The 18,604-nt window shown below is 36.0% G+C and overlaps 1 protein-coding gene across 1 annotated transcript in view; it reads right to left on the bottom strand.

Moving 5' to 3' along the window:
• The window catches only part of SPAG16 (sperm associated antigen 16), an 832,484-nt gene that overhangs the window by 46,031 nt on the left and 767,849 nt on the right, over positions 1-18,604 (bottom strand). The window lies entirely within an intron of this gene.

Genomic DNA, 18,604 nt, shown 5'->3' with positions numbered 1-18,604 from the left:
TCACGCACATCTTCTTGCAGGAAAAAAAAATAATCTATTTCATGCCCTAATTTACGAAGAGCAATGAATGACAACAGACACAATAACCAACACCACAGGCATCTCAGTTGGTTTAACTAAGAAATTTGTGATGAACAATTAAAGTGAAGTGCACTTTCTGCACCATGAGTATAAAAATTGTTGCACCCAATTAATTCAATGACAGATGCGGCAGGATTTCTGATGGAAATTTTAAACAAGTGGGGTCAATATCCTGATGTGTTTCTTCAGAGAACTGAAACAGGAATTAAAACATAGTTTTACTAGGATGATCTGGAAGACAAAATCTTGTAAAGGCATTGGCAACTGAGAGGCAGAGGTAGCCTGGTTAAAGCCAAAGTAGACGCTCAGGGACAAAGGTTATAGCAAGTTTTCTCAATACTCCACATCTTTTGCATATTATGTTTCTGGAGGACCACAGGACAAAAAGCTTTTATTTGAGAGTGTTCTGAGAAAATCAGCCAAAACGTAAGTACAAGAAAAGCAGGAATGTTTTACTAGAATCCATGAGGTTCCTGTTTGTTTCATCAAACAAAGCAGCTTTGGACAAGTTTCAATGAGAAATCAGTACACCTCCATCTTACTTTCCGAATGAGGAGCCCACAACTTCTCTTGGTTTCTAATCTTAAAAGTTTAAAAGGGCACCCATTTTATTCAGTGAGTGAAGAAAAAACTGCATAGATGTGACTAAATTTCCAGGATCCTCAGGTTCTTTAATGAAAAAGAAAACAGCTGTTGTCATTTACCAAAATGTCTTGAATTCGGTAGAGATTTTTATTGAGTAACTAAAGTTTGTATTTATACATTTCAGGGCTCAAATCCATTTTTCTCATGAGCATTTTGAAGTGACCTCACACAAGGTCATGGAAAGTTTCCTGTACGATTGTTCCTAACCGTGAGCAGTGGCTCAGACATCCGCCGTAAAGACTGCCCCGGCATTGGAGGCTCAGTGCCATTTTAGATGCCCCCTTCCCCTCTTCCTCACTTCTGCTAGTTCTGTATTCTTTAGAGGTTTTATAAGTCAGCTCCTGGTTCCTAGCAAGATCTTAAAAAAAAAGAGACTTCCTGTTCCTTTTCCAATCCAATATTGTTCCATGGTCCTAACAATTCACCAGTCTCTTAGCGCCGCCATGCTCCCACTGCCAGCTCCGTTCATAGAAAAGATACGTTCCCTTTGTAATCGCTCTCCTACTTTTCCTTTCCTCCCTGCTAGTGGTGCTAGTCACGGCTACTTTTCTCACTGCAATAGAGACCTCCTGAGTAACTTACTGCGTCTGGCTTGTGGGGTTTGTGGCAATAAAATCTAACACTAACCATTTTATTCACTACAACCACAAGTTACAAAGAGTGCAAGTAACCATAAGCAGAATAAGGAATAAACAGACCATATATAACCATAATCCTAGAAGCATATTTCTAGTAAAATAAAACCTTACAGAAAAGATTATACACAACATGATGCCATTTATAGGAAATCCTGTTTTAGCCTAAACTAATCTATGGATTTTCTATACACATAATTATGTCTACTAGAAATTATGCGAGTTTTAATTTCTTCTTTCTTCATGGTTTACATCTAATTCTCCTTGTAGGAGAATATAGATTCTGAGCATGTGCTGTTTGATCCACAGGGAGTCTATTCCCACGCAGCAGGATGAAAAAGAAGGATGACGGTAATTCAGGATAATACTGAAGAATAAAGGATAATTTTGTGTATTAAGACTTATTATTGCATTGCAGTAATTTAGTGTCAAATTTAGATAGGATAAGTATATAGATCAGGCATTGTATAAACCTGATTAAATAGGTTAAATGGTGTTGACTATTAACCTTAAGCTTAAAACACCAGTTAAGATACCCTTGTAACATATTTTTTAAATGCCTGAACTGTACTTCTGGCTGCAGCCCCTGAATCCAGTTTCTTGGAATACAGATCCTAGGATGAATTACTCTGAAGGCATGTCAAACATGTTATCATTTTTTAAAACTTTCAGAGTCCACCCTGTGATCACAAACCATTTTCATTCCTTCCACATGAAGAATACTCTCATGTTCTATTAAGAATCTCCTTCATCAAAGGCTCAACTTTCACAAGTCTAATCATCCACATGATGCCTAGTTGTGAACAAAGTTGCTCTAGTTTGTTTCTAGATAGTTATTGGTACCCATCTGAAAGTGGTGATGCCTGTTCACCTCTGTTCCCCATTCCAAGACACACATGGAATCAGACAACAATGAGGGGACCTTACAGGACAGTAACAATAGACTCTCCTTAAAGTACACAACAAAGCTGTAAGTGCAGTTTAATAGATGACAGTACTAGCAGTTTCATTTAGAGCCTGGACCTGCTCCTTCGCCTCTCCCCCAAGAATGAGTCTCCATGGATTTCAGCTGTACCCTTTGGAGTCATAACTGTTTTCTCTGAGTCATTCTTTACACACAGGTAGTAGTTTATTTTTGCAGCTAAGTGGCTGTCATATTTGTTATTCACAAAAGTTCAGGAATCCAATGAGTCTTATCATCATGCGTCTATCTCTTCAGTCTAAGACATAAATCCTTTGAGTTTCTTAAATATCAGTTTATGACTTACTCCATTAGATACAAGATTCATCCACAAAAATTTCTTAAATTAAAACTTTCTAAGCAGTTCTCATGTGATAATACGCACTAAACCATAACTTATTAAGTATGAGACAGCAATTTAACTCTTTCCAAGATTTTAAGAATTTTGCACCGATTTCTGGATTGTATGAGGTAGTTTTTAAACTGGAAATACTGAGGATTTAATCTTTGCCTTCAAACCACCTTTTTGCTGTATGGATATTTTACTAGATTGAGTGATACTTCTTCTAACTACTATTACAAACCTATACAATGTCTTCCTCAGTTCATCTGTCTTGTCTCTCATTTTCCCACAGGTATCTAGAAGATGCCATGCAGCAAAATCAGCAATTTGTCTACTGACTTCTCTCACTGAGTTTATTAGGGACATTTCTTACTTTCCAGGCACCACAGGTGACGGTATTGTTACACTTTCCACACCTGCACAACTGGTGTCTTTAAGCTCCAACAACACTTTCCTCATTTTCTTCTTTACCAATCTGCCCCACTAGAGAATGACCATTTGCAGAAACCAGTGTCACAGGTCTTGACTTTCTGATGATGCCAATACATTTTCAGCGGCCAGATTGTCAACTCAAAAAAATGCAAACTACCTAACCAAAACTACCTAAATAAAATATGACTTAACAGAACTATTTTTTGATTCACAATTTTCTGAGTCAGGAATTAGGCAGGTCTTGCTGGGAAGACTCTGAAGTATTGATAGAAGTCAGTTGGAAATAAGATGGTTCTTGGGGCCTAGAACTCCAGTGCTTTGTTGACAATGCTAAACGAATGGGCCTAGCCATTAGCAGAAGTGCTTACGCATGGCCTTGCAAAATCTATAGTCCTTTGAGTAAGTGGGCTTTCAAATTTCAGAATCAGAGCTCCGAAAACAAGCTTTATGGTGACCAATTAGGACATTTTTATGATTTAGTCCCAAGACATTTGGCATCACTTGCTCAATTTCCTATTAGTGAAGAAATAATAAGCCAGTACAAACTCATCAGGAAGGGACATAGACCTATTTTAACACAAGGGTTGTCAAAGAATATGTGGCCATCATAACAATCACTACAAAAGTCAAAAGAAACACCAATAAGAAACTTAAGGACTCTTTATAAAAGAAACTTCCTAGTCAGAGGATGTGGTTAAGAATTTGCATTTTTTTTCTTTAACACATTGGTTACTCAATACTAAGTCAATTAATTCCATTACGTTATAAATTGTTGCTGATGTTATTCTGGGGCTTTTAATTGATCGGGATGATACTCTGCTGGCTCTACCTTCAGACCAGAAAAGGTCTCCCCAGCAAGCCATTGAACTTATCTGGACAATAAGATGCTGGACTCTATGCTTGGTATATGCTTGCAATGAAAGAATCTCAACTGAACTTGAACTGTGGTTATGCAACAAGGTGGAGGAATCCGCCATGGGGGGAGGGTTTGTGGAGGGCTGGGGGAAACCCAGTACCTATAAAACTGTGTCACATAATGCAATGTAATTAATAATAAAAAAAGAAACTTCCACAATGGCCCCCCAATTTAAAAATGCTTAACTTCATTAGTCATCAGATATATTAACATTAAAATCATTAGGTTATATTTCAACCCACTCACATGAATCACTAGGATTTAAAAGAATGACAAGAATAAAGGTTTGATATGATATAGATAATGGATATTTTCACACATTGCTGAAGGAAGCACATTAGTTGGCTCAATGCTTTTGGATACCTGGCACCTATTATTACAGTTATTATTACAGTGTGCTATATAAAAATATATAAAATATATAAAAATATATAGCACACTTCAAAAAAATTCATGGAAAAGTTGAACTAAAAGACAATTGAGGAAAGCAGCTAAAAATAGCAAGCTACTTCCACGGATGCCTGTATCCCTTTATCACAGTACCATGGCTTAGATCTGGCTCTGTTTCCCATTCCAGGTTCCTACTAATATGTACACAGATAATGATGTCTGCCTGTCATTACTGCTACTCAATATAGTTAGGGAAGTTTTAGCCAGAGCCAATAGGCTAATAGGCAGAAAAAGGGAAAATGATCAATTTTTGGAAGGATGAGATCAAGCTGTCCTTATTTGCCTTGACATGATCCTACATATAAAGAAACCAGAGGCTCCACTAAGAAACAGTAGGATCTTTAAAGAGAGTTTGGTAAAGTTGCAGGTTATAAAATCAACACATTAAAATCAATAACCTTTCTATAAAAAAAACCAATTTCGTGTCTGAGAAAAGCTTGTAAGATCAGTCCCTTTATAATTGATGCAGAAAAATGTGAACGCCTTAAAATTAACTTAACAAAGGATATGAAAGTCTCCACTATGGAAATTACAAAACAATAAAGAAAGAAGACATTAAAACATGGAAAATTTTTCTGTTTGTAGCTTTGTAGAATTAATATCATCAAAATGTCCAGTCTACCAAAATCAATTTACACATTCAAAGCAAACCCAATTAAACACTTATGACATTCTTCTACAATCTAGAAGAAAAACAATGCTAAAATCCATATGAAAACACAGGAGATCCTGAATAGCTAAACTAATCTTACACAACAAAATCAAAGCTGGAATCTCCAACTGATCTTCGACAAATGAGCCAAGTATACATTTTATATTTCATTATTGTTTGCAGACTTTGTTTTTGAGAAGCAGTTGTCTTTTCATCTTACTGTGTGTTGAATTTTCTGCCAAATGAGGGATGAGCCTGTGTCTGTGAAGTGGACTAAAAGCATGTGATACATAGGTAAATAAATAAATCAGGTGGGAGGGACAGTGAACATGCCGGTGGCAGTGAGGGTAGGGTGAAAAGTATCACTATGATCCCAAATCTGTACTGTGAAAAACAAAAAATTTCTCCACTTACCTAATTTAAACATGTAAAAATAATCAGAAATATTTATAAGGTCTGCATCTGCAATCAAGGGAAGCGCTTAACAGGATGTAGCAGCCAACGTCAAGAGCAGACACAGAGTAAGTTAAGCTTGCCAACCAACTGTTGAAATCCAATTGCAGAGGGACGAGCCAGTGCTTAGGATCCCAGCCCTAGAATGACTCAATATTCAAAGGAGACTACAGATCTTCTGTTACTCTCCCATACTAATCGCCAACATTTTTGTTCTCTGATTCTCTCACAAAGTGGAAAGTGGCAGAAATGTAATAGGTATGCAAAACAGTGACAAAATGGTTGACCAAAAGGGAAAATGGTTTGGAATAAGGTAAGATTCATTTATTTAGGCTGAGGTCTAAGGAATAGTTTTAGTCACATGTACATTCTAGGAAGATGTTTGTTCCCAGAGCAAAGGGGAACTTTGAGGAGCAATATTAACTAGAACAAAGAGTTCAGGATTGGGTCTATTTCATTTCTTTGCTTCTGATACGGAAGAAATAGTCTTGTTCTGAAATAGAATTCAGGTTTTAACTGATTCTCAATTTGAGTATTTTGGGGGGATGCCAGATTATAGGATCATGTTTATAGGGATGCTTATATTAAATTCTCATGCTGTAAACTATATGATTTATGATTCCTATGGCATTTTGCATAAGATCACATTTAAAAACCCAAGTTGAATCCCGATTTCCATTACTTTCAAAAAATTTTAGAAATACTAAACTTGAAAAATATTGACCCTACTTCTGGTTAATATTAAAGAAGGGCATATAATCACATTCAATAAAGCAGATTTTCAAAAGAACCTGTCAGAAGTTCATATTACAGTAGTAAAAATGATAATTTCTCTAAGCAATTCATATCTATAAAAGCTAGGATTTCTATAGCCAAACTGAAAGTCTTTTGATTTTTTAAGCTTTAAAAGTAGAGTCAGGTTGAGGCTTCCACAGTATTCAGAAAGCCAGTTTTTACTTCAAATACTTCAAAGCTATGACATTCTGATTTTAAAAGTTAAACAATTGAGAGGACTTTGACTTTATTAAGTATTATCTCCTCCACAGGAAAAAGTAAGGTTTTGAAAGGTCATTCAAATGCAAAGCAACTACATGTATCTCCTTCTCCCCTCCTCTCCCCAACACATACTGATACTCTCTTGAATATGGAACTTATTTTCAATAAATGGTAGCTAATGATAAATGTGGTTTCAGTAAAAGTATATAGGCTAAGAAAAAAGAAAAATTCTATGGTAGAAAAAGAAATCCTCTATTATTAAGAAAAAGAGTAAAAAAAATGCATTTGTTTTTTGCCAAACCCAACAGAATAAGCTTATATTTGAGATTCAGAACTGTACTATGAACACTCAGTATCATTGCTGGGTTCTTGGCATCCCACTATTTTTTGTCCCATATTCTGCTTAGTCAACCAGATATTCATTTTTATTAATTATTCTCAGCAAAAGTACTTACTGTGTTGGTGATTATTTGAATATTTAGTTACAATTTATTGGAAGTTCAGAAGGTTATTTAGAAGACATTCTGAGTTATAAACTAGTTTAACTGTATAAACTTTTAACTAGATTATTCTACTGTATATAATCATAATGTTCAACTATGTATATATCATATGTAATATTCAACAAGTGAGAAATAGGAAGATCACAGTTCCACTAGAGTGTAAGCACTGCGTATAGAAGGATGAAAAGATCCTTCAACATAATCAATGCAACATTTTAAAAAATACATAACCAGCATCATACCCAATGGGGAAAAGTCGGAGGCATTTTCATTAACATCTAGAACAAGACAAAGATGCACTCTCTTGCCACTCCTATTCAATACAGTGGATAATTTTAGCCAGAGCCATTAGCCAGGAAAAAAAAATCAGAGATATACAAATTAAAAAGGAAGAAGTCAAGGTATCCTTGCTTGCAGATGACATGGTTCTATATATAAGGAAACCAAAATATTCTATTAAGAGACTACCACAACTTAGAGTTTGAAAAAGTTGCAGAATATAGAATCAACACACAAATAATTCCATGGCTGGATTAAACATGTAAGATCAGTGCTATTCATAATACCTGCAAAAATTCAACTACCTTGGGATAAATTTAACCAAATATGAAAGGGACCTTTATGATGAAGATTATAAAACAATAAATGAAGACATTGAAGACAACACCAAGAAATGGGGAAAAAAACTACCCCATTTGGTAAGTTGGTAGAATTAATTTTATCAAAACGTTCATATTTCTGAAAGTAATTTATAAATCCAATGTGTCCCAATCAAAATACTTACAATGTTCCTGTCATATTTAGAAAAAATAGTGCAAAAATACACAAGAGATCAAGAATAGCTTAAAATAATAATAATAATAAAATTCTTAAACAGAGCCCAGCACAATGACTCACTGGCTAAATCCTTACCTTGTAAGTGCCCAGATATCATGTGGTCACTGGTTTGTGTCCTAGCTGCTCCACTTCCCACCCAGCCCTCAGCTTAAGGCCTGGGAAAGCAGCACAGGATAGAGCAAATGCTTGGGACCCTGAGCTCACATGGCAGACCTGAAGAAACTCCTGTTTCCTGGCTTTGCATCAGCTCAGCTCTGGTTACTGGGGCCATTTTGGGACTAAACCAGTGGATTAAAGATCTTTCCTTCTGTCCGTCTCTTCATAAATCTGATCTGCCTTTCTAATAAAAATAAATCTTTTTTTTTTTTAAATATAGGTTAAACATCAAAATCAATCCTGGAGACATCAAAATGCCAGACTTCAGGATTTACTACAGGGCAGTTGTAATCAAAATAGCTTAGTCCTGGTACAAAAATATCCAAGAACACCATTTGAGCAGAATAAAAATCCCACATATCTATAGCCAACTAATTTTAGATTAGCAAGCAAAAATAAATCTGGAGTTTAAGGACAGTCTCACCAACAAATATTGCTGGGAAAATTGGATCTACATGTGCAGAACAAGGAAACAAGACCTCTACTTTACAACTTATTCAAAAATCAATTCAAAATTGATCAAGATTTACAACCAAGTACCATCAAATTACTAAAGGAAAGCCCTGGGTACACTCTATAAGACATGGGTGTAGGCAAAGACTTCTTGGAAAAGATCCCAGAAGCACAGGCAATTAAAGCCAAACTAGACATTGGGATGATGCAGAGCTAAGAAGCTTCTGTACCAAAAAGAAAACATCAACAAAATGGAGACTCAGCTAACAGGTGGTAGAAACTAGCTGCCAACTGTGCAGCTGAAGGAGGATTAGTACTCAGAGTGTATGAAGAGTTCAAGAAACTCAACAACACAAAACAATCAGGTTAAGAAATGGGCAAAGGATATGAAGAAATGTTTTTTTTTCCTTTTTTTTTTAAGATTTATTTTATTTTTATAGGAAAGGCAGATATACAGAGAGGAGAGACAGAGAGGAAGATCTCCCGCCCGATGATTCACTCCCCAGACGGCTGCAACTGCTGGAGCTGAGCCAATCCAAAGCCAGGAGCCTCTTCCAGGTCTCCCACGTGGGCGCAGGGTCCCAAAGCTTTGGGGCGTCCTGGACTGCTTTCCCGGGCCACAGTCAGGGAGCTGGATGGAAAGCGGGGCTGCTGGGATTAGAACCGGCGCCCATATGGGATCCCAGACAGGCGTGCAAGGTGAGGACCCTAACCACTGCGCCATTGCACCGGGCCCAAGAAATGTTTTTTTGAAAGATGAAATTTAAATGACCAACAGGCCTACGGAAAAGCAATGCTCAGCTTGCACTGTCAGCAGAGAAAGGCAAATGAAAACCAGAATCAGTGTACACCTCTCCACAGTAAGAATGGCTGCGATACAGAAATCAGAAAACAATAAATGCTGACACGGCTGTGGATAAAATATTACCCTAAACTATTGAAGGCAGGAAAGTAAACTAGTGCAACCATTATGGAGGATTCCTTAGGATTCCTCAGATACCTGAAAACAAACTTACCTTAGGACCCAGCTATGTCACTCTAGGGAATTTATCAAATGTATCCAAGTAAGATCAAATTAACATGTGACAATGTGATCTATATCTCTAGATATATAGCAGCTCAATTCCCAATAGCTAAAATATGGAATCAACCCTAATGTTCACCAACTGAGGAGCTGATAAAGACAATGAGAGCCATATACCCTATGGAATACTACTCAACCATAAAAAGGAATGAGATCTTGTCTTTTACATCCAAATGGTTGCAACTAGAAACTATTACTGCGTAGTGAAAGAAGCCAGTCTCAAAAAGAAAACTTCACGTTTCCCTTCATCTGTGATAACTAACACAGAATACAGAAATACAATCTATATACTGGAGACTGACATCCTGAGATATGATCAAGCTTTACAACTTTTGCCTGCATTGCTGAGGAACAGGTTTTTATTTTCACCTTCTATTTGCTATGTGCTTACAGCTATGCTTAATAGAGTGCTAAGCCTGTGATCACAGATTGAAATGAATAGATACCATTGTAAAACTTAAGGACAAGAAGAAAAGTAGCAAGGTAGAGGGTGGCTGAAGAATACAGGAGGGAGAATGGGGTGGGAAAATACACTATGCTCTTAAGTTTGTGTTGTGAATAGGTGAAAGTTTGGCACATTGTGTAAACAAATAATATGCATAAGACAAGCAAAAGTCTGTCCAAGTTGGGGTATTCCCTTTCATTCTCTTCCTGCCTAACCTCCTTTAGAAGTTAAGATGATATGAAATGTTCCAGACAGGAGCAACGGAGGAATGTCAATAAACAACAGGAGGACCAACAATCTAATATTTTTGAAGACACTAATAATACTATTGGAGGCTTTTTTTTTGAGGTAACAGAAAATAGATATGCTATCAATTCAAAATGAATTCTATTGATCTTATGTATAACTGAAATTTAATTTTTGTGTTTTTGATTGCGTAGACTAAGTTAGTTACAAATAGAGAAATGTAACTTTTCCCTCTGGGTATCTTGAAATGCATCATATCTTAGAGTTCTTAATATTAAATATTGTATTTTCTGTTTTGATAAATATTTCATCAGCCTCCACCCTTTTCATGTATCTTTGGAAGAAACTGCCTTGTAATTTCTAGAAGGAATCCAAGTTCTCTGCAAGAAGATGAGTTTGTCTTCCGTTGTCACCACATTATAACTTCTGCTCAATTCTGTTTGATTCTTTTACAGGTGCTACCAAGAGAGTTCTTCAATAAAACTCTTAAATGCATATCTCCATTTAGAGTATTGCTTGGGGAACCTGATGGGAGGCAGTGCCCTTTCATTTTCTTGTAACATTGCCATTTTCCCAATTTATTTCAGCTCTATTTCCATGAAGCTAAAAGATCTAGTTGTGCCTGTCCCATAAACTTTATTTTAAATTGTCCACTTTCCAGCCTCTTTCATCTATCTTTCCCTCCTTTTCTCTCTAATGGTTCCAGTCTACCTGGACTTTCAAGTTGACACCTCACTGATGAGGTAGGAGCAAAGTTGAGACCTTTGCTAAAAGCATTCTTTCATGGTCTTGTGATATTTTACCACATTAAGATACCATGGCAGGGCAGTATTACATTGATTTATATACTCTAGGGAAAGTACTCAGAAGAAAATCCTGCCTGAAGGAAGAATTCAGCAGGAACCAATAAAAAGACAAAAGTGCTATAATCTGAAGCTTGGTTTTCAAGGTTCCTATTTCGAAGTTATTGTTTCACCATTCCACACACAATAAGCCAAACATGCAGTTGTCTATCCAGACTACAATTTCTCCCCCAGCATTCAAATCTGAGTAGATTTTTTATATATTCAATAAAGTAACGTATACAAACATCCTCTTAGTTCAATATTTGAATTTTTTTCAGAAACTCATTTTGGGTTGCTGCTTTCTGAGCACAGAACAGAACGGTATTTGATTCTGTGCTATCTATTCATTTGTTTGATGTAATCAGGTAGAATAAATGAAGGATGCTGAAGGTTAAACTGATTTGCCAAAAATATCAAAGAGAAACTAACAAAGACAAGTTAGGAACATACATAAAATATAATAATGATTCCTTAAGGGTTGACACCAAAGGCTTGTGAATAATTTTAGAGCTTTTTGAACTTTATTTTCTGCTGTGCTGGCCCCCTCTTGTCATGTTCTGCACCCCATAGAGCTGATTTGAGATGGAGCAATCCCTGGCTTCAAAGGCAGCTTTGTTCTCTGAGAAGCTCTGCCTCACATAGAATGGAGCTAGAAACCTCCTTTGTTTCTGCATCACAGATTTGCTATTGTTCTTTTGTCACACAGATGTGATGTGACAAAGATATACTCCTAACCGTCTTTGTGTCCTTGGCTGATCAAGCAACTCAGATTCTCTCTGCCTCAGTTTTCAGAAAAGTTTAGACCAGTTTTCCGAACTGCCACTTCAGGCTTTAACAACAGCATAGATGCTAAATTAGAGATGCAAACAGAGAAGGATGTAGACTTTTCAGTCCTGGTACCTGATACGTAGTCAATGAATGTTAACTTTTCTTGTTGTTATTGCATGAATGAAAGTTTTCAGACAGTAAGAGATTTTAAGACCAAAAAAAAGTCATTCCAAAGTGGATTCAAAGAGTTATAGCAACATTATCCAAAGATAAGCTAAAATTTTTGTATTAATGTACTTTTTAATTTTAATGTTGACATGGAGAATATTGTGAAGTAGATTTTAAAATATAATTTGATGTATTAGGATTTATTATATTTGTATCTGAGATATAAATTCTGATTGTAAACTCAATGTAAAAAAACTCAATGTAAAAAAACTCAATGTAAAAAAAATGTGTGAAAACTAAGGAAGGTATAATAAATTCTTAGATTTACATGATGTCCTTTAACCAAAATTTTTAAAAATATTCTTTAACATTGACCATTACCTGTTGTTAATGCAGCATGAGGCAGCATCAGTTTAGAATGAAACTTACATTTAACTTAGACAAATAGCTGTTCTTTATTTAGAAGCCAGCTTCTATCATAGAGATTTCAGGAACATACAAAGATAGCATGGAATCAATTAACAGATTGTTACATGATCTATAGCCCACCTTCCTGATGCTCCAGAATCAATCAGACAAGTGACCGACCATCCAGGTGGCTTTCCTCAATAGGCTCCTGCTGGCCTACAAGTTTCAAACTTTTCACTCAGGAAGGAAAAAAACTATTTTGATGAAAGTCACATTAATAAAGGGGAAGAAAAAAAAAATCTGTACCCCATTCTTTCTTCTCACTCTCAAGGAAATGTAGGATCTCCTCCTATAAAAGTCACGGCCCAAGGGCAGAACACAGAAAAAGATAACTCCTTGATATGCAGAATCTGTGTTTTATATAATAGTACAAAGCTAAGCTAGTAGTTTGAATTTCACTTAACAAGAATACAGCAGCCTTGGGAATAAACAGAACAAGATAGTTGCATATATTGTCACTTTTCTCCCATGGTAAAGTTTCATAATTACATTCAATAAAACTGATTGGATTCCATCCTATATGAATCATAAGCAGAAACATCTATGATATCACAAGGTGTGGCCTAAGTAAGGTCTCATTCAATCCTACTACTATTATTAAAATTTTTATTCATGGAGAAAAAAGGCACAGGTGAACTTGGTCAGCATCTCACTGCACTGATGGTGGAATCATGATTCAATGTCATTCTTTCACTATAAAGTGCCAACTTAACCTTTATTTTTAAATACTTCCTCTTTCTGCCATTGCATTTACTGGTTGATTAACTGAATTGATCAAGAACATTGATGTTTCACAGACACGGTGTCTCATTGTTCACAATATCAATATTTTATTGCTTTTAAATTTTCAAAACTGCAGATATAATAATAAATTCTTAGTAACATTCTAAAGGTATTTAGAATGTTGAATGCAAATTCAATAAAAATATTGAATATTGTGTAGTAACATTATAACCACCTTCATTCTTCCTTCTCTGGGGAACCGAAAAACTGGTCAAATGTTTTCAGTCTTGGTGCTTCTATACTAGAATAAGAAATGAATGTGGTATTATACATACATTTCTATCAAGCTGGAGACTTAATTTAATTAAATCTGAAAATATTTGTTTTTCCAAATAAGGACATTTTGATTGGTTCTGGAATGGGGACTAATCCTTTTGGGTTCCAATAAACACACTACAGTTATCACTGCCCTTGTATTCTGCGGCTACTTTGAGAAAAATGTTCATGAATCTGAAGATAATGGAGGGCAGCTTAATTGCTATGCTTTGGAAATTAAAAAAAAACATGAATATGGAAGTTACTACCCCTTGAAAATTAATATACCTGTTTCTCTTCTGCTTTTTGTCTCAGGATTTAGTAAGAGAAAAAAACATACTGAAGGGCATATCAGCGTTCTTTATCTGATTAGAATGCATGTAAAAAGAAACTGATGCCTAGTAGGGATTTATTAGAGGCTAACAGAAGAAAGCACCAATTAGAAGCAGATGTTGGCAAGGTTGTTTTCCAAGTGGCGTCAAGAGTAACGATAACCTCATTTGACAACATTTGACCCAAAATCAAGATAATTTACTGATGAGGTTTTTTCTTGCTGGGGGCGAGGGAGGAGATAGCCAATTAGGTGGATGGTATCATTTCACAGTTTTCCCAATTACATAATATTTACACAGTAATTTCTTTGACTTTTTAACGACTTCCATTGTTATATACTTTCTCCTTCACTTAATGGTCACTTAATAGAGCTAGAAAGAACACTACCTTACAGGTTAGCTATTACTAGTTGGAGAAAAACAGTTTTGTTTCTTGGTACTCAAAAGTTAGTACATAGATGAGCAGCATGGAACTACAGGTTTTCAGGCACCAACTGACCTACGGAAAGAGTGTTGCCATTTAACAAGATCCCTATTAAAAAGCCAACATGCTGTATAAATAAGAACCTGTTCAATCATATAATAAGTTGAAATAAGGTGACCAATACTGCAATTCTCACTGGAACTACAGGCTTATGATGATTCATGACACGTGACCAGTATGTGAAGAAACTGGAAAAATAAATTTAGTGAATTTATGAAGCTAAAGATTCAATTTAAATAAATTTCTTATATTAAGAGCTTTCTATTATCTTTGCCATTCTATATCTGTGGATGAAATGCTTGCAGGGAAGTGCATTTTTTGTATGTGTATGTTTAGTCATTTTCTGTAAACAAAATTGACAAATACCCACAGTGATTTTCCACATTTATGTTCCTGATCTACGAAATCTAAAAATAATGTGGACAGAAGAACCAGTGAAGTAAAAAGTGGAGTTAGAAGAAGAGGAGAAATGAGGAGGTGTGGTGGAGTATCAGAAAGAATTTTTATTCACCTTATGTCTTATGTTGTGTCTTTGTTTAGGAGAAATCAGAAGACACAAAATGGCAATCACTATCATGCTGGTCAACCTGGAGGGACTATTTGAAAGGCTCTCATTTATGTCAGGAATGGTCATAAATTATAAGGCATAAATCATAAATTATAAGGCATCCCATAATTTGCTGGACACTTCTTTGGAAGCAGAAGACTACTGAGTCAAACTGTATTTTTTATTTTTAAATTTATATAAAGAGAACAAACTATGTGTTTCACATATACAACATGAAGACCGTATTACTTCCTATGCTACCCTGGCTTCTCCAACCTTTCGTGTTATTCCTTGCAATCTTGCAATTACACACTTTCAGTTTATTTTATAATCATAACCTGAATCCTCCATGAAGTAAGGTATTCTTAAATCCTAGAGTTTCTTGGAAGGGAAATCTTACAAGTCACTTATAGCAACTGAGTATCTCCTTTTGTTCTTTGAAAACAAGAGTTTCTGTCAGCACTGTATTCTTTCAGATGAGACTCCAGTTTTAATACTTTCATTTGACGAAGATAACCAAATTTTAAATAAAATTATACAAATGTATAACTTTTAAAAATGTATATTTTGAAGGAAATATCAAGGGGAGGTTAAAGGTGAGAAAGTCCTTAGAATATCATGACATTTATGCATTCTTTGAGTAAAGTATTGACATTTAAGCTTGCTAAATTAACATTTTAATTTTCTTTGAAACAGCCCAATGATTCTGGAAACAAAGTCCTAAGCTATTTTCCTTTTTCCATAACACCCATTATTTCTAATACAAATGTATTGCATGCATTCATTAATTAAAAATTACATTATAACTGTTCCATTTCTAATTCATTAAAGAACACCCCTTTAAATCATTAAGGCAAGATGTAACTTAGTCAATTTTAAAAAGTGCTTATGGATCAAAGACCAAAAAAGTCAAATATGGAAAATTATACTTAGGCAGCCTCCTTAAAAGTAGTTAGAAGAAACCAAACATATGAGTGAATAAATTTCTACTCCTTGTATCTCATAATTAATGGTGTGTCAGGATTTTAAATGTTAAGGAAATAACAATTTGCCATCAGTAGGGTTGGGAGAATTTTGTTTATTAGTTTACTGTGATTCAATTTGTGAAAATGTGCTTCATTGATCTTTGCAGAATAACTTTAATTGGAAATGAATATCACAATCTCTTTGCCACACCAATAAGTCCAAGTTCTGCAGTTCATTAAGTCCTACACCTGCTATTTAACTTTCCAAACTCTTGATTTAATACATTTAGGAGTGGCTAGCATGAGAATTCAAAAATAGCAACTTGAATTTATTTCACTGCTCATCCAAGTAGTTAAAAAATGTGCTCCAATATCCTTCTTGGGATAAACATGACCTAATGTTTATATGGATATAAATTATTTTCTTAAGTGTGATCCATTTAAAGAATATTATTTAAAATTTTTCTCAAAGAAAGGAGACAGGTGTTGGCTCACTACCAAGGGTCTCCTGGAGAAGTAACTTTCACCAAGTACCTTCAGTTTTCACAAATAATGGTTACGGTTTCTCTGGGGGCAGATGAGTGAAAGGTTAACTATTATGCCTATTCTTTAATTACAGTGTAATGGACATTTTTCTCCAGCATGGTCTCAGGAAAAATCTGGATAACTTTATTCTTCTTCCTGAGACCTCCAGCAATAGCCAGTTTACCCTAATCACTCATTCATAGCCATAAGAACCAGCTGCGGAGCTTACCCTGTGCCACTGAGCCTGCCATGTTATCCACAAATCAAATTTATATCATTTACATCTCTGACCAGCTGCCTTCAGCTTCTGCAAGCAGCTAGAAAATCAACCCTAGCTGATCTGGCCTCAGCAAGGTCCTGGAAAGTAGACAAGGAGAACCGTAAGTCTTTTCTTTTTAAGTTAAAATTTTAATTTTCCTTGTTAAAAAGAAAATGTTTCATAGTTGAATGGGATGCACACCCAGTGAACCTGCCATTAGGATGGAGAGGGTCAGACGTCTTGTTCACCACTTTCCTGGTGAAGCACTTGGCAACCCATCTTGATTAAGTCATTCCTCAATGGCCGTGCAAATACTACCACACTGAAAAGCAACTGGTCAAGGCCCACCTAGGTGACCTTGCCCCTACAAAGCTGTCAGACTCCTCAGGTCTATCACCACCTTCATGGCATGTTTTGTATCCCTAATATTCCACTGGATAAGGCTCTGGACTCACAGAGTTTAGAGTTTGATGGATGGTCTGTCTCCACTGCAGTGCCATTTGCACAATACTGTATGAACCCACTAGAGTACAACCACATACCAACTGCTGGGCACTCAATGTCCAGAGCTAACTACAAATCCACCCCACTTAGAAAAGCTAAATCCCAGCTAGTAGAATAATCCCACAATATGTCATAGCCTAAATCATTAGAGTGACCCACAGGTACAGGCTGAATAATATGCTACTCTGCCTTCCAAGCACCAAAACCAAAACTGTCAAAACTGGAGACCCAGAGGAGGGTCATAGCTCTTATCTTTGGACTGGCTTAGCTCTGACTGTTGTGGCCATTTGGGGAGTGAACTAGGGGATCGGAAATCTCTCTCTGCCTCACTATCTCTATGTATATCTGTCTGTTGCATAAAAAACAAATAATTCTTGAAGAAAAGAAAGAGTTGAAGGGTGGAATGAGAGAGAGAGAGAGAGAGAGAGAGAGAGAGAGAGAATGAGAATGAACGAATCTTCCTGGTTCTAGCACACGCTCCTAATAGCCAGTATGTCCAGTACTGGACAAGTACAAAATCAGGTGGTTTATCCAGATCTTCCATGTGGGTGGCAAGGGCCTAATCACTTGGTCCATTTTCCATTACTTTTCTCAGGGAATTAGCTGGATCAGAACTTGATGGGCAGTGAGACAGTCAGAACATGAACTGATACCCATAAATGATGCCAGTGCAGGAAGCAGCAGCTGTACCTGCTATGACACATGTGGCCCTAGGAAAAAGGCTTATAGTATAGAATGCGCACTAAAATTTGTGGTGGCAACTGACCTGCCACATGTGCAAATATCCACACATGGAAAAAAACGACATGAACAAGAGTAGTTTGATGCCTGCAAAGGAGCAAAATTACCTCTCAAGCATGAGACTTCAAAGTAAACGAAACAAATTAATGGACTGAAAATGATTCAAAGTAATAAATGTAAAGAAACTCATAAAGCTAAAAGATAATGCTGAGAGACAATTCAGTAAAATTAGTAAAGCAATTCATGATTTGAATGACCAATTCAGCAAAAAAAAAAAAAAAAGATTTTAGATGATAAGGAAAACCCTTAGTGATGGAGCCAATGATGTGAGTAAATGAAATAAAAATATGTTTGAGATTCTTAACAATAGACTAGATCAAGTAGAAGTAAAACTTTCCAAGCTTGGAGGACAATCTTTTGAAACAACTGAAGGAGTGAAATAAAAGGATCTCTGACACTAAGATTCTATGAAGTAAGCACATATTGCATTGAAGTCATTCCAGAAGAAAAGATACCAGAAAAGACAAAGAAACATTTCAATGAAGTAACAGCTTTAGGAAAATACATGGGCATTCAGGTGAAGGATGCTCAAAGGCATCCTGATAGACTTGACCAGTCTAGTTTGAGACACAGTACAGTCAAACTAGAAAGACAAGTTCAAGAAGAGCAAGA

The sequence above is a fragment of the Ochotona curzoniae genome, unplaced genomic scaffold (assembly GCF_017591425.1).
Source record: "Ochotona curzoniae isolate NIBS_2020 unplaced genomic scaffold, NIBS_Ocur_1.0 contig_4514, whole genome shotgun sequence".
Taxonomy (NCBI): Eukaryota; Metazoa; Chordata; class Mammalia; order Lagomorpha; family Ochotonidae; genus Ochotona; species Ochotona curzoniae.
Note: the sequence above shows the minus strand (reverse complement) of the source record. Positions and strands in the feature narration are given on the sequence as shown.